Source organism: Diadema setosum, chromosome 10, assembly GCF_964275005.1.
Source record: "Diadema setosum chromosome 10, eeDiaSeto1, whole genome shotgun sequence".
In the NCBI taxonomy this organism is placed as follows: domain Eukaryota; kingdom Metazoa; phylum Echinodermata; class Echinoidea; order Diadematoida; family Diadematidae; genus Diadema; species Diadema setosum.
The window spans coordinates 5895910-5911840 of NC_092694.1; positions in this window are offsets into that span (position 1 = coordinate 5895910).

Below are 15931 nucleotides of genomic sequence, written 5' to 3' on the forward strand. Positions count from 1 at the left end.
AAAGTAAGTTATCATACTGTGCATGACCGATGAACGAAAGTTGTAGGTATGGCGTCTGGCTTGAGGACCTTTTTCTTCGTCTTGTAATTCATCATCTTTGCTCACATGTCTTCCTTAAAGCTTTCTGCTTCGAAATGGTCTTCACAGACGACACGATTCTTTCAATAGTTATAGGATTTTATAATAAAAATGATAATACTAATACATAACATTTATAAAGCGCTTAATATCATATTTCTAAGCGCTGGGGAAAAACAAAGATAGAGAACAAGTGAAGAAGAAAACAATGAATAAGGACATCCACATAATCTACAGTAAATAATCATAATAATACGACAATTACAAATACTACTACTACTACGCTACTACTACTACTACTACTACTACTACTCTAGTACTACTACTACTACTACTACTACTACTCTAGTACTACTACTACTACTACTACTACTACTACTACTACTACTTCTACTACTACTACTATTACTACTACTACTACTACTACAAACACATTATAACACTGCCTAAAGAGATATGTTTTGAGGAGTGACTTAAATGAATCTAGTGTATCGGCTTGTCGGATGCTGATGGGGAGATTGTTCCATAGTTTTATGGTTATGTTATGTTCGTCCGTCCCCATACTAACTAGCAACACTGAGCAATCCAGATGTTGAAGCAGCACGTCCGCCTATAATGTACAAGTATATAGGGGAGAATGTATGATACAGTTGTTGTTTGTTCATTTCCATCTGAGAAGATGGCTGGATAGCCCATATTCAGCTACACTAAGCTGGTCTTCCAAGGTGTCCAGTTGATGATGAACTGTACCCCCTCCCCTCCCCCCCCCCCCCCCCCATCCCCGATCCTCTTGGTGCAGCAGTTTTAAAGCAAGATCTTCTCTGAACAGTAATCACACTCACGTCGGGTCAATGTAACTAAACACGTACTGCAAAGTCAGATGATGATAAATGACGTATTCACACCTTAATCACCAGAGACGACAAGAATTGTTTCATAGATAGCTCAATGAAACAGTCGGCCCGCCATCGGTCTGCCATACCCTATCCACTTCCCAACTATCGAATCTTGCCAATTTCATTACTTTTTCCCGCTTACCTTCGTAAAAGTGCTAGTTTGTTACTATCTTATTACGCAAAATACCGCCATGCGATTGCCAATGCCACAAAATTACTATACCATGTAACTTTTTTTCCCCCTGGAATATCAGAATAACGTGATTTTGATGGTTCCTGGACAACTCGACCGCGGGATAAGTCGTCCCTGGACAACTCGTCCCTACCCCGGACAGCTCGACCGGGTCGAGTTGTCCAGGGGCGGGTTTGCGATTGGACAACTCGACCCAACTTTATTTGTGCCTGATTTTTACAGAATGAAACACATTTTTGTCATAATATTGACATAGGTTAGTGGAATGATGTATGAAAAAAATGTTTTATCGCATTTTAAGGCAATTCCTTTTTATTTTCTGATGCTGCGAAGCAATATTTAACGGTATCTTCTCTGCTCTGAGAATCTCGGTGACGGAGCTTTTTCTTGTGACGAAAGCTTGCATGGCAAGGTGAAATTTGTTGAGAAATTTCCATTAAATGCTTAACACCCAGCAATGAAATATGGTATTTTACATAGGTACATGTGTTTTCTATCCTTGGCGACATTTTCATAAGCAGAGGAATCATTTTAGTATGAAAAATGAAACAAATGTCTACAGTATGTCGAATCGTCTTCGTTCGTACTTGTTCGGTTTCCATATCGCGGGACGCGCGCCGCGCTGCTAGCTGCTGCTCGGCTGGGAGTGGCGCTCGCCCACTGGCATGGCCACCAGACCGAACCCCCTCCCACGTGCACCGATACCAGCACAACTTGTGACGACAGCCTGTTTGGTAAGGTGAAATTTGTTGAGAAATTTCGTTTAGATGCGAATAACCAACAATGAAATATAGTATTTCATATAAGTACATGTGTTTTCTATCCTTCGTGACATTTTTATGGGCAAATGAATCATTTCAGTAAGAAAAGTGAAACAAATTCTATGTCGAATCGTCTTCGTTCGGTTTCCACACCGCGGCACGCTGCTCTCGAGAGTGGCGCACGCAACCACCGATACCGGCCCGCGGGCCCCCGGGCTGTATGGCTGGCAGTCGTGGAGCTCGATGGGTGGTCCGAGCGAGCTGTGTCGCTGCGTAGCTACGAAGTCGACCGTGATCTTTTCTTCGACATTTGAACTAAATTCCAGTCAATGAAACTATTTCATGCCTTTCTCTTAACTTTGAACGATGTTATACTGACTAAATGGTTTGAAAAGTGTCTGAAATTTCACCGGCACTGTATTGATTCGTAAATAAGTCAACAACATGACAACCAGTCTTGTCAGTCATGCAAGCCCAAATTCTCCGCACTACCACTGCCATACGCTACCCACAAGCTATGGAGAACCTGAATCCATATTGAGACAGTACTGTGGGGACCAGTACTGTACTGTCAACAAATGGAGGAAAAAGGATGGTAACAACAAAGGAAATAAAATTTCTCACTCCTTTTCTTTTACTTTTTTTTGTGGTTTGTTTATTTCTGTTTTTACCAAAAAAGAAAAAAAGGAGAGTTGCTCTCATCTTGTATGCCTGCATTCATTATAAAAAAAAGAAAAGAAAAGGGTGTACCTGAGGTATTGGCTGTTATAGCTTGTCTGAAAACTTCAAATGTATGTGTATTAATCCTCTATTTTGTTTTTCTATGCACTTCTCTCTCGGTCTTTGCAGAAGATATTATTTTTTGGGGAAATTGCCCGTTACACTTAAACACGTTTGTAAGTTATATTTACCAATAATTTCTGACAGTGCTTCTCTGAAGTTGATATGATCTGAACTAATCCTTTTTAAGAAAAAAGGGGAATGAAAGGGGGGGCATCCAAGGCCTGCGTAGAACATCATTCTAATACCCTGGACAGAGTTGTGTCAGAAAAACAGAAATGTATAATTCTGAATGTCATTTTGTTACCTATATGTATGGTACTACCCATACAGGTTACATTGCCTCTCTCCGAGTCTCTGTCAATCTCAAAGGTATTATATTTTTCTTAAAATAGAATTGTGGTCATAATAAAAATCTTTCTGTATGGTACGGTACTTGAAATTATCTCTGTCTTTGCTAAAGATATAATCTGCGAAAACTGTTTTGACGTCACAGACACTTCACTACACATTAGTTATGGTGTAACATTATCCTAAGGCCACGTTAAAGTCCATCAAACCATCCAGTTCTCTCTAAAACTTAGTTTCATCACAGAAAACAATGTCACACCTTTCTTCACAACATATTTCTGGTCTGGACATGACTAATTTTCATCACATTTTATTCATCAGGGCATAAACAAAGGTGCATTTTTAATACCATCTTGTCTTATTTTATGTCCCAGTTTGATGTGAGCTCATCAATCTACTTATCTGGTATCTAGATAGAACAACCTCAAATTTTGCTGAATAGCACTTCAAAGAAGGGAGTATAAATGAAAACTAGAAATGTCACTGTCAAGATGATTTATACCCCCACTTAAATACTGGTATTTTCCATTAAAGCCTATTTGACCTAAAAAAAAAATAATTATGTATCTATCATAATTACTATTTCTACCGACTGAATGTGCACAAATTGGAAAAGAATTTCATGACCCTGCACGGCATTCCTGATTTTGAGGCCATCAAAAATGTGCTGTTACCATGACACCACACTTTACTCTTTAAAAATGTATCTTGCACTTTGAATATCCATTTTTTTTTATGTGTTCCATATATCTGGTAATTTCTAATTGAAAAAATGGCATATCAAGTCTTATTGGCTAGTCCATTACCCCATTTAAAGGGCCATAATTTGCTGTTGCCATGGCAACACACTTTCTCCCCAGTGCTGATTAAAATGTTATAATGTAAACAGGACTCCACAGCTGGGATATTCGGTTGCAGGGGCAAGGTGTCTAGCAGTGCATAATGCCCCCCCCCCCCCTCCCGAATGCAAGTTTGCATATAAGGGCATACACAGCTTTACATTTAGCTCAACGTGTGTGCTATTTTGTAAACTTTTGTCTAATCACTTAAAAACTGAAGAAGTGCGATCTGCAAGTCCTTTTGTAATTTCCTGGGCCACCATGTAGGGCCTACATTTATCATGTTGCAACAACACAAGCAAACACCTTTCAGAATGAAGTCGCAGTGGTCACTAAAGTTTGATAGAAATTGGGGAATATAAAGCAAAAGGGGAGAAGTCTGATCTGCCCAGATATATATATATATATATATATATATATATATATATATATATATATATATATTTTTTTTTTTTTTTTTAATTATCATTTTTATTTCTATTATCAATATCATTATCATTATTAGGCCCCTATTATCATTATCATTCTTACTATTATTATGACTATTATTATTGCCTTTGATATGATTGAGAACTTGCATTGGTTGGTTGACACTCACTTTCATTTTGTGGCCTCCTCTTGGTACACCTTATTAAGGCTCACTGCTTGCTCAGCCCCCCCATGCTCTTCACTCTTTTCCTTTTTTATCCCTCTGTTGTTCTTTATCTTGTTTGATATTGCCTCCCTATTCATCCTGTTCCTTCAAAGGTTTCCCCCTTTGGTCCTCGGATCTGGATCATCACTGACCCTCCTCAGCCTTTTGTCTGTCCGCCTCCCACTCTAATCCCCCTCCCTAAACATGTTGGGCTCCTTGCCCATGACTTCCTACCCCCCTTTTGTTTTCCTTGTTCTGTGTCCCTAGCCAGTCTCTGACTATTCTTTATGTGTGAAGTCCTATTATATGATTGCTTTCCCCGCCTGTTTGTTATTTTGTCTCTGACAAAGATTCTGCTGGGATCGAAAGCTCAGGCCCCTTTTGACTCAATTTTACTCCACTGGCTCTCCACAATTGGATAAGCATTTTTCAGCAGATTTTTTTTTTTTTTTTTTTTTTTGCTACACTTAAAAAACAATGTGTGTACATATAGGAGTATGTTGTAGAACCAGGAAAACATTTCATTTTATGATGCCTATAGGACAAACACACAAGCTTTTTATAACATGAGCAATTTCACATTTCTAACCCATAGGGCCTATATGGTTGTTGTTTTCACAGACAATTGCTAACATAACACAATCTGATGAGAATCAAGTCCCGTGGTCTATATTATAGTTTGATAACATTGTTGAAGATAAATTACGAAGATGGGACAAAATGTTCAATATAGGTATAGTTGGAATTCTACAAATGAAATTAAAAAACTATAAGTACTCTTAAAAAACAACTAACCTATAAGAAGGCTGAAAATAGATGGTAAATTTTTGGTCAAGTTATGACGTCACAGTATCTTCTTTTTTTTTTTTTATTTGTGCATGCACATGTGTGTGTATGCCACATAATGTCTTTTAGCAGCAAAGAAATATCATGTGATCATTTAAATCATCAGAATATAACAGTCATGTTGCCCCCCCCCCCAAAAAAAAAGTCAAACATGACGGACTCATTGTCTTTACTATCTTTATTCCTCATTTAAGTTCATATTGCATACACACTCACACACACACAAAAGGAGGGAAATGGCCGAAAAATGGGAACATTACAGAAAAAAAGCAAACCTCAATCATGTATAATGTAAAGATTGCAAATGAATGTGATTTGACTACCTGACATCCAAAAGGAGATACATTTGTAGTTATAACTCACAGAATTGGTATTCAAAAACTATTTTAATCTGTAACTGGGGGATTTGAAGGGGAGATAGAGATACAAGAGAGAGAGCCTGGAAAGAGAGATAAGGTGGTGGTGGTGGTGGTGGTGGTGGGGAAGGTTGATACAATTTATTATATTACCTATCACAAAAAAATGTCCAACTGTAGCCCGTTTGTCCAGTTACCTGACAAAATTATAAAGGGATCCTTGATAAAGAATTGTGTTGACCATTGTTGATGAGACCATCAACAATAATGCCTCTGGCACCACTTCGTGGCGGAGGCATAACAAAAAAAAATGCACAAGGAATCCATGATAAAACTTTTTAGTAGATACTAGTAGTCCTTTGGAATGTTGTGGGTTGGTCGATGGAGATGCACACTGATTTTGATTTTTCAGTAGGCCTACTCATCGCATTTATACACTGTATCTTTTCTTTTTGGATATTTTTGTATTTGTATTTTGGTATTTTTGTATTATTTTGGTCTAAATATTAATTTTCCCGGTAAACTGTGCGCTTAGAAACATCCGTATTAAGCGCCTTATAAATGTACTGTATCACTATTATTATTATTAAAACTGAAGATCAAAGTCATTGAAAAAAAGTGGAGGAAATGTCTCTGATTGTACGAGCCCTTTTGCATTAATCTCTCTCAAAAAGGGACCCCCCTTCCCCCCATGGATTCCTTGTGTAATTTTGTTGTTGTTGGTCTCATCAGCAATGGCCAACACAATTCTAATTATGGTCATAATTAGATATTTCTATATGGTAACATAGCATACAAAACTGTGTTAACCCCATTCATTTCATTGAAGAAAGTGTTTCTATGGAGCTGGCAACCGATGATCATGGCATAAAGGTGAATTCACCAAACTTTTTAGGTGACACTGATTAAACAGATGATGACTTGATCCCTTCACGCAGCAAATCGTCACTGCAAACCATTAGGGTCAGGGTAAATAAACAAATGCATAACACAGACATTTACCCTGACCCTAATGGTTTGCAGTGACGATTTGCTGCGTGAAGGGATCAAGTCATCATCAATTTAATCAGTGTCACCTAAAAAGTTTGGTGAATTCACCTTTATGCCATGATCATTGGATGCCAGCTGCATAGAAACACTTTCTTCAATAAAATGAATGGGGTTAACACAGTTTTGTATGCTATGTTACCATAGAAATATCTAATTATGACCATAATTAGAATTGTGTTGGCCATTGCTGATGAGACCAACAACAAAATTGCACAAGGAATCCATGGGGGGGGGGGGTCCCTTTTTGATGCACTGCTAACCACCTTGCACCTGCAACTGAATATCCCAGCTGTGGAGTCCTGTTTGCATTAGCCAGAAGAAGAGAAAGACACATTTCCATCAGTGGGAGAAACTGCAATGCCATGGCAACAACAAATTATAATATCTAGATACCAGATAAGCAGATTGATGAACTCACATCAAACTGGGACATAAAATAAGACAAGATGGAATTAAAATGCACCTTTGTTTTATGCCCTGATAAATGAAATGTGATGAAAATTAGTCATGTCAAGACCAGAAATATGTTATGAAGAAAGGTGTGACATTGTTTTCTCTGATGAAACTAAGGTTTAGAGAGAACTGGATGGTTTGATGGACTTTAACATGGCCTTAGGCTGCTTTCACATAGAAGTATACTATTCGGGTATTCGGGCTCGTTTTTCGAGGGCACGCGAATAGCTTGAATCGAACGATAGGATTTCCTCACACCGGTTCACATAAGAGGGCACTATTCGAAAGTACCGAATACCTGCGAAAAGTATAGCAAAGTGGGAATCGAGCTTGTTCGATTTTCTTGCAGCGTATACCGTCTCTCGTTTATGAAATAATGACACTTTTGGTCTGGATTTGCCCGTTAGCAAATATAAGCATGTAGACCGACATTCTAATGCAGTTTAGAAATTGTTTATAAGATTTGCTGCGATGTAGGAGGAAGAAATCCTCACTACATGGGATGGTGAGTTGACGGTGCGAGTGATGGTGTATTCGGTGCTCGAATAGCGAATAGCGAATAGCGAATACCGAATACTGAATACCGAATAACGAATACTTCTATGTGAAAGCAGCCTAAGGATAATGTTACACCATAACTAATGTGTAGTGAAGTGTCTGTAACGTCAAACAGTTTTCGCAGATTTTATCTTTAGCAAAGACAGAGATAATTTTAAGTACAGTACCATACAGAAATATTTTTATTATGACCATAATTCTATTATAAGAAAAATATAATACCTTTGAGTTTGACAGAGAGAGGCAATGTAACCTGTACGGGTACCATACATATAGGTAACAAAATGAAATTCAGAATTTTACATGATTTTTCTGACACAACTATGTCCAGGGTATATTAGAATGATGTTCTACGCAGGCCTTGGATGCCCCCCCCCCCCCTTTCATTCCCCTTTTTTTCTTAAAAAGGATTAGTTCAGATCATATCATCAACTTCAGAGAAGCACTGTCAGAAATTACTGGTAAATATAACTTACATTAAGGCCCGAATTCACGAAGGTGGTACAAATGAAACCATGGTCCAAACCATGGACAAAAACCATGGAGCACCAAGTGTCGCATGGAATATTTTGTCACGAAATCAGTCATTTCGTCGATGAAATGATTATTTTGTTAAGAAATGACAACATTTTGTAACTAGATGAACATTTCGTCCACGAAATGATAATTTCGTTAACGAAACGGTCATTTTCTCGACGAAATGATCAATTTCGTAACGAAATATTCCGTGCGACACTTGGCGCTCCATGGTTTTTGTCCATGGTTTAAACCATGGTTTCATTTGTACCACCTTCGTGAATTCGGGCCTAAGTGTTTAAGTGTACGTAACAGGCATTTTTTTTCCCCAAAAGTAATATCTTCTGCAAAGACTGAGAGAGAAGTGCATAGAAAAAAAAAAATAGAGGATTAACACACATACATTTGAAGTTCTCAGCCAAGCTAAGACAGCCAGTACCTCATGTACACCCTTTTCTTTTCTTTTTCTTCTTTTTTTTTATGAATGCAGGACATGCAGAGCAACTCTCCTTTTTTTTTCTTTTTTTTTTGGTAAAAACAGAAATAAACAAACCACAAAAAAAAGTAAAAGAAAAGGAGTGAGAAATTTTATTTCCTTTGTTGTTACCATCCTTTTTCCTCCATTTGTTGACAGTACAGTACTGGTCCCCACAGTACTGTCTCAATATGGATTCAGGTTCTCCATAGCTTGTGGGTAGCGTATGGCAGTGGTAGTGCGGAGAATTTGGGCTTGCATGACAAGACTGGTTGTCATGTTGTTGATGACTTATTTACGAATCAATATAGCGTCTGAAATTTCAGACACTTTTCAAACCATTTAGTCAGTATAACATCGTTCAAAGTTAAGAGAAAGGTATGAAATAGTTGCATTGACTGGAATTTAGTTCAAATATCGAAGAAAAGATCACGGTCGACTTCGTAGCTACGCAGCGACACAGCTCGCTCCACCCATCGAGCAGCACGACTGCCAGCCCTACAGCCCGGGGGCCCGCGGGCCGGTATCGGTGGTTGCGTGCGCCACTCTCGAGAGCAGCGTGCCGCGGTGTGGAAACCGAACGAAGACGATTCGACATAGGATTTGCTTCATTTTTCTTACTGAAATGATTCATTTGCCCATAAAAATGTCACGAAGGATAGAAAATACATGTACTTATATGAAATACTATATTTTATTGTTGGTTATTCGCATCTAAACTAAATTTCTCAACAAATTTCACCTTACCAAACAGGCTGTCGTCACAAGTTGTGCTGGTATCGGTGCACGTGGGAGGGGGTTCGGTCTGGTGGCCATGCCAGTGGGCGAGCGCCACGCCCAGCCGAGCCTCTCAGCAGCTAGCAGCGCGGCGCGCGTCCCGCGATATGGAAACCGAACAAGTACGAACGAAGACGATTCGACATACTGTAGACATTTGTTTCATTTTTCATACTAAAATGATTCCTCTGCTTATGAAAATGTCGCCAAGGATAGAAAACACATGTACCTATGTAAAAATACCATATTTCATTGCTGGGTGTTAAGCATTTATTGGAAATTTCTCAACAAATTTCACCTTGCCATGCAAGCTTTCGTCACAAGAAAAAGCTCCGTCACCGAGATTCTCAGAGCAGAGAAGATATCGTTAAATATTGCTTCGCAGCATCAGAAAATAAAAAGGAATTGCCTTAAAATGCGATAAAACATTTTTTTCATACATTATTCTACTAACCTATGTCAATATTATGACAAAAATGTGTTTCATTCTGTTAAAATCTGGCACAAATAAAGTTGGGTCGAGTTGTCCAATCGCAAACCCGCCCCTGGACAACTCGACCCGGTCGAGCTGTCCAGGGGTAGGGACGAGTTGTCCAGGGACGACTTATCCCGCGGTAGAGTTGTCCAACCCCCATTTTGATATGACATATGCAATGCGCTTCGGGGTATGAGGTTTGCCTTCCATTAGCTTATCGCGGTTTGTCGGATTGACCAGCAAAGGAAAAAAAGCAATATGTTCGTTTATAATAATGAATAGAACCATTATTTTGTTGGATTTTTTTTTTCTATTTATACTTTTTATCTTATCTGGGCCTGAGGCGCGCGCTTACTCTCTTTTGTAGAATAAGATAATATACATTTTGCCTACTAGTATATCAACCAATATTGTCATGATTGTGTTCGCCTTTGGATGATGACACCGATCCAATTAACAAAAAAAAAAAAAAATTGATAGATAAAACACGACAGAAATTCTCGATATTAGCCATAAATCTGTAAAGAACTGAACATTCGGCGTGTGTCTTGTCTGTATGAATATACATTATTTAAAGCTTAAATTGCTATATCTTTCAAGTAGAGACAGGTTGCTAGGATGAAGATGGAGATTGAGTTGAATTGAACTGAACAGGTTTTATTAAAAATCATGTCTGGCAGCCAAAGGCTGAATTGCACATGTTTTACAATCATAATTATAAAAACAGACATATTATTTCGGTGCTCTGTACAAACAATAGAGACATGATATTAAAAAGAACAAACATTACGGTGGTCACATGTGGCAAATCACAAGAAGTGATCAATCAATAAGGGTACCAGTCCAATCAATTCTAAAATCGCTTTTACAAAAACGAAAAAAAAAAAGGAGAGAAATAATATCCTGTCAACATGGCAACACTGCTCAACACTGGAAAAAAACAAAATCATTACTATTACAACTATTAATGAAACTTTATTAATGAGGGTGTATACCAGCCCAACCCATACTCAAATTACGTTATCAAAAAGAAAAAGAAACAAAAAAAAATCGGGGAAAAGGAAAAAAAGAATTCATTGTCAACATATCATTACACAGCTAATCATTAAAAAAATACCGTTACCATTTCAACTATATATATTAATTTTGATTAAAAAAAAATTGAATTTACACACCTGTACATCACATCAATTACATGTGCCAAATTTCAATAAAATACATAAAATTTGAAATAAGTTTACTCAATCAACAATATTTCTGTTTTCATATCTATCATCATGACAGCTTGTCATTCAACATAAATAAAACATATCTTTGAAGCCTACATATCAAAAAAACTATATCCATAAAAAATACTAAATCTGTGGCAAACATAATATTCCGGAAATCATGTACAGATGTATAATGATATATCTGCAATATTTTCCCAGTTGTAGTTCTCTAAACAGCAGTAAACTTACGCAAGGCTAAAGGAATCAAGCAGTAAAAGAACAAAAGAGAAAAGGGAGACAGAGAGAGAGAGTGGGGGAGGAGACACGACTTAACACTATCTTATATTATCCAAAAAAATTATAATCATATATCCACTGCTAAGGTAGAAGAGACCTTTCGAAGTAATAGTATTACTGGCAATTGAAAAGTGGCTGGAAAAGCTCTCGAAATAACTCAAAAAGATGACAAGTATGCACGTATATACATGTACGCCAGAAATTAAGTCAATAGTGGTTTCGAGATATAAGAAAATCTCTATACACAGACGAAACTCGATATAGGAGTCAATCTGAACAGAAACTTAGACGAATCATGCCATAATTACAAACTGTAGTGTGATATTCGTTTTTCACTTCACTTACCCGTGAATGTATGTTCCGATAGATAATCTTGACGTGTAGCCACGGGGGTTTCTGTACTGAACTGAAATATCCAAGGATGTCTGGCGATATTGTGTAAACCAAATCAGGCGCTGCTAACCGTTTCTGTGCCAAAAAAGTCAATTTAACTTGCTTATGAATTTTTTCACACACAAGTCTATGGACAGGAACTAGACGTGGCACATAAAGGCTTAAATCAGGATGCTCGAGCATCCCGAGTACATTATGGCAAACGGATATGTGCTAATGTGAACTTTGGATTTAGTCATTGTGTATTTGTGATCGTAGTCTCATAATGTCAAAATAAATTTTGTTCTCCTCATAGTTGAAGGGAAGGATCGGACAATTTATCAGCCTTTCGAGGGGAAAGTATAAAAATAATAGCACACATTGAAATGTTATTTTAATCTTACAAAACGCGCCACAGAAGTGTTTTTAATCATTCTTTCTTTTTCTTCTTTTAATTCCACAAGACCCGGCCTAGTTCTAGCCATATGGCGACAATGCATTGCGCAATTACCTACAACCTGTCGTGCGTGACGTAGCAGCCTCACAACCGATCCTCTCGCGGCAGCACACACATTGCACACTGAACTTGTCTCACTTTACTCACGCTCGCATACGAAAGTTTGTCAATTTCAACAGGACAGTTTTATTTCATTTGTTTATTTAACTCGTATGTGATATGAACCAAAGTAAGTTATCATACTGTGCATGACCGATGAACGAAAGTTGTAGGTATGGCGTCTGGCTTGAGGACCTTTTTCTTCGTCTTGTAATTAATCATCTTTGCTCACATGTCTTCCTTAAAGCTTTCTGCTTCGAAATGGTCTTCACAGACGACGCGATTCTTTCAATAGTTATAGGATTTCATAATAATAATAATAATAATAATAATAATAATAATAATAATAATAATAATAACAATAATAATAATACATAATAATAATACATAACATTTATAAAGCGCTTAATATCATATTTCTAAGCGCTGGGGAAAAACAAAGATAGAGAGCAAGTGAAGAAGAAAACAATGAATAAGGACATCCACATAATCTACAGTAAATAATCATAATAATACGACAATTACAAATACTACTACTACTACTACGCTGCTACTACTACTACTACTCTACCACTACTACTACTACTACTACTACTACTACTCTTACTACTACTACTACTACTACTACTACTACTACTACTACTACTACTACTACTACTACTACAAACACATTATTACACTGCCTAAAGAGATATGTTTTGAGGAGTGACTTAAATGAATCTAGTGTATTGGCTTGCCGGATGCTGATGGGGAGATTGTTCCATAATTTTATGGTGAAATACTATATTCGTCCGTCCCAATACTAACTAGCAATCTAGATGTTGAAACAGCACGTCCGCCTATAATGTACAAGTAGAAAGACGAGAACGTATGATACAGTTGTTGTTTGTTCATTTCCATCTGAGAAGATGGCTGGATAGCCCATATTCAGCTACACTAAACTGGTCTTCCATGGGGTCCAGTTGATGATGAACTGTACCCCCTCCCCCATCCTCTTGGTGCAGCAGTTTTAAAGCAAGATCTTCTCTGAACAGTAATCACAATCACGTCGGGTCACTGTAACTAAACACGTACTGCAAAGTCAACATGATGATAAATGGCGTATTCACACCTTAAGCAACTGCGACGAAAAGAATTGTTTCATAGATCGCTCAATGAAACAGTCGGCCCGCCATCGGTCTGGCATAACCTCTCCACTTCTCAACTAGCGAGTCTTGCCTATCTCATTACCTTCGTAAGAATGGTAGTTTGTTACTGTCTTATTACGCAAAATACCGCCATGCGATTGCCAATGCCACAAAATTATTATACCATGTAACTTTTTCCCCCCCTGGAATATCAGAATAACGTGATTTTGATATGACATATGCAATGCGCTTCGGGGTATGAGGTTTGCCTTCCATTAGCTTATCGTGGTTTGTCGGATTGACCAGGAAAGGGGAAAAAACACAGTATGCTCGTTTATAATTATGAATAGAACCATTATTTTGTTGGATTTTTTTTTCTATTTATACTTTATCTTGTCTGGGCCCGAGGCGCGCGCTTACACTCTTTTGTATAGAATAAGATAATATACATTTTACCATTTTACCTACTAGTATATCAACCAACATTGTCATGATTGTGTTCGCCTTTGGATGATGACACCGATCCAATTAACGAAAAAAAAAATAGATAAAACATGACAGAAATACTCGATATTAGCCATAAATCTGTAAAGAACTGAACATTCGGCGTGTGTCTATATAATATACATTAATTGCTATATCTTTCAAGTAGAAACAGCTTGCTATAGGATGAAGATGGAGATCGAGTTATAAGCCTGCCAAGATATAGCTATATATCATACAGTTACTATTGTTCATTTCTCACAGTGAAAATGATTATGTATGTCCCTGTGGTGTCAGATAAGCGCCCCTGTATACATTACCTGAGGGATGTCATACTTCACCGATTATACCATCAAAGTTTTAACCACTTCAGCTGATATTGCTATACTGTACAGAATTGACCAAAAGGTATTTGCAGGGCTTGGATCTATACGACAGAGGAAAGGATATCTTTCACTTCAGCAAATACCGGGCCGTAAGCTCTCTTGATATGCAGTGATTTACATATCATGAGAACAGAATCTCAATACGTGCATGACATCTGCACGTCACGTTTACTGTCTTCAAAATGTATAACATAATCATGCCATATCTTGAAGCATTGTTTCAAGAAGATGAATGAAAGCAGAAATTGTTCTTACAGCAATGCCAAGTCGATCATGAAATGTGAGTTTGACTGCATGAAATTTAACTAGTCTGTCTAATAGTCAGAACTAGATTGCGCAGTGTAATGAAGTTACTTCATGTACATACACCTTCTGTAAAGGATAGGGCCCTTATACCAGACAGTACGTGTTTTGGTAAAAGGGCCCATCCCTCCCATAAGGCTGTATCTCACCAACGGAGACGTCTCGGCGACGTCTCCAACTTATCAGTCGCAGCAGTCGCGGAGACGTCTCCAACATAAAAATGGCTTGCGGTCTCACCAAGGAGACGTCTATGAGACGAGTTATGGCAGGTGTCAAAAAAATTCAAATATGATGGAGCCGTTGCAGGATCACCTGACTTGATCTAGGCATGATGTCAGCACCAGATGGTTCACGTGGTTTCTGTAGTAGGTCAAACAGCGCCAATTTTTGTGGTCTCCAGCAGGTCTAGGCGACGTCTCGGAGACGTCTCGGAGACATCGTAGAGACATCGCGGAGACGTCTCAGCTAGCAGTCGTGGATATAATTAGTGTCCGCGACGTCTCCGCAACTGATGGAGACGTCTCGGAGCCGTCGCGGAGACCTCGCGAAAAATCAAACATGTTTAAATTTCTTGCGACTCCTCGGAGACTCTGTAATTTTCAGGAGACGTCTGGGAGACGTCGCGGAGACGTCTCTGCAACTAGAAAAATCTGAAGTTGGGAACTCGTAGTCGCGAACTAGTTTCAAGCCCGGTGAGATACCCCCTATAGCAATTGCTTAGTAGGCCCTACAATAACTAACAAGCCGAGGATAGCCTTAAAGTTTTGATATTTTGCTTGACTCCAGGGGCCCGTTTCATAAAACTTGTCATCAGTGACAAGTTGTCATAGATGTGACAAGCTACTGAAATCCTTGCATCTGATTGGCTGAGAGCAAATTTGTCATAGAAATGTGGCAGTTGTCACTGATGACAAGTTTTAGGAAACGGGGCGCAGCTGTCATTAACTTAGCAGGGCTGTAGTAGGGTGGAGCGAGGTGGGAATTGTATTAAAGACAGACATCTGTGAAGGAGCACTGATTCAATTCTTACTCACGTGAAGGAATAATCCGATTGACCCTAACATTGTACAAGTTTAGTGTAAAAGAAACGCAATAATCAGCAACTCGCGGAGCGCATAGCAAATATAAATGTATGCATCATCAAAGCACCCCGTCTAT